The sequence below is a fragment of the Coenobita brevimanus genome, chromosome 116 (assembly GCF_032717465.1).
Source record: "Coenobita brevimanus isolate Jiangsu-jjx chromosome 116, ASM3271746v2, whole genome shotgun sequence".
Taxonomy (NCBI): domain Eukaryota; kingdom Metazoa; phylum Arthropoda; class Malacostraca; order Decapoda; family Coenobitidae; genus Coenobita; species Coenobita brevimanus.
In genome coordinates this window covers 30,515,954-30,517,384 of record NC_137069.1, presented here as the reverse complement: position 1 = coordinate 30,517,384, position 1,431 = coordinate 30,515,954, and positions in this window count along the sequence as shown.

The window sequence follows — 1,431 nt, the reverse complement described above, 5'->3', positions numbered from 1 at the left end:
AAATCAGAGATTGACAAGATGGAGTCTACTTCTTCAGGAGTATTCATTAGACATACAACATGTCAAGGGGAAAGAAAATGTTATTGCAGATTGCTTTTCTAGACTTTAGACAGATTGTTTTAGAGTAATAAGAAATCCTTTGTAAATTTCTTTTTCTTTGTGGGGAGGTGTTACATAGCCTATGATTTCATCATCCTTTGTATAATTTTAACGTACAGTATGCTGCATGTTTGATCACGATTCGCCTCGTGGCTTCCATAGTGACCAGGCTTGAGTGTTCTACCTCACTCTCCTTTCTCCCCCTTATAGTAGAGTAAGTCGTTCTTTCTGTTGTTCAGAGCAGGAGTGTCAACTCTTCGTCCTCTGTGCCCTCATTTGCGCGTCCTTCTTGCAAGTTGAATCAAGCTCTGCCGGCCCCTATATAATGAGCTCAGTCTCTGCATTAATTGCCACTTAGATCTACTCCTCATTTTGTTCACATCTCTGTCCTCCCCTGTATAGTGTATTATTATTTTTGTGAGTGCTCAGGAAGTCTCCAGCCATCTAGCTGCTGTATAATTTGAGTATAAGTATTGTTACCATTTTCCTTGTACTGTATAGCATAAGGCGTTAATTCGTAAGCCTGGTAAAGATTTTGTGATTCATATTGTCAGCCATTATTAATAATATTTTGTATCTGTAATAATATATCTTGCTTTAACTGAGAATTATCCGGTTTTCTCATTTATCAAGGCTGACTTAGATAAATTTGCTCTTGCTAAATTCATGTTAATAGAGGCTATTGCAGTTAACCATATATGTAACTTGTTTTGCCATTACATTATCCTTATGAGTCCTGAATGTTTAGTTGTTAGTTTGAGCATTAAACCTTAACTTGTAATTTTACCTAAGTCTTTTGTTTTGAACCTGGAACTTTGCGGGACAGTAGTGATTTCGGTATTCTCACTTGAAGTGTTCATTATCTCTCTCTGTTACCACCCCGTTTGGGATACATGGCGTCTGGCAATGGATGGGGGATGGATATATATATACACGCATCTACATAGGTATGCCCCCCTCCCAGCCTCTCTCTGTCTCTGTCTCTGTCTCTCTCGTGGGTGGATAACAGGCAGCAGTGTGGCCTCCGCCAAATCACCCAGCTCACGGTCTCCACTCGTCCACCCCAAATACGCTGGATTGGCGCATATTTTGGCGGGTATTTGGCGGATTACCACTGAATGAATTCACAGACACGAACACAAGAGTCAACATTGGGGTGATGGACGTGTGTAGAGCTGGGTCACGAATTCCGGTGTTTATGATTCGTTAATAACCGCTTCATATATGTGTTTAGGACTTGTTAGCAGCTATTTCGATAGCTCATTCGCACATTTAGATTCGTGATGGAGGGATGGAGTGGAGAGGTATATGAAAGAGGAGGGTGTGTGAGTT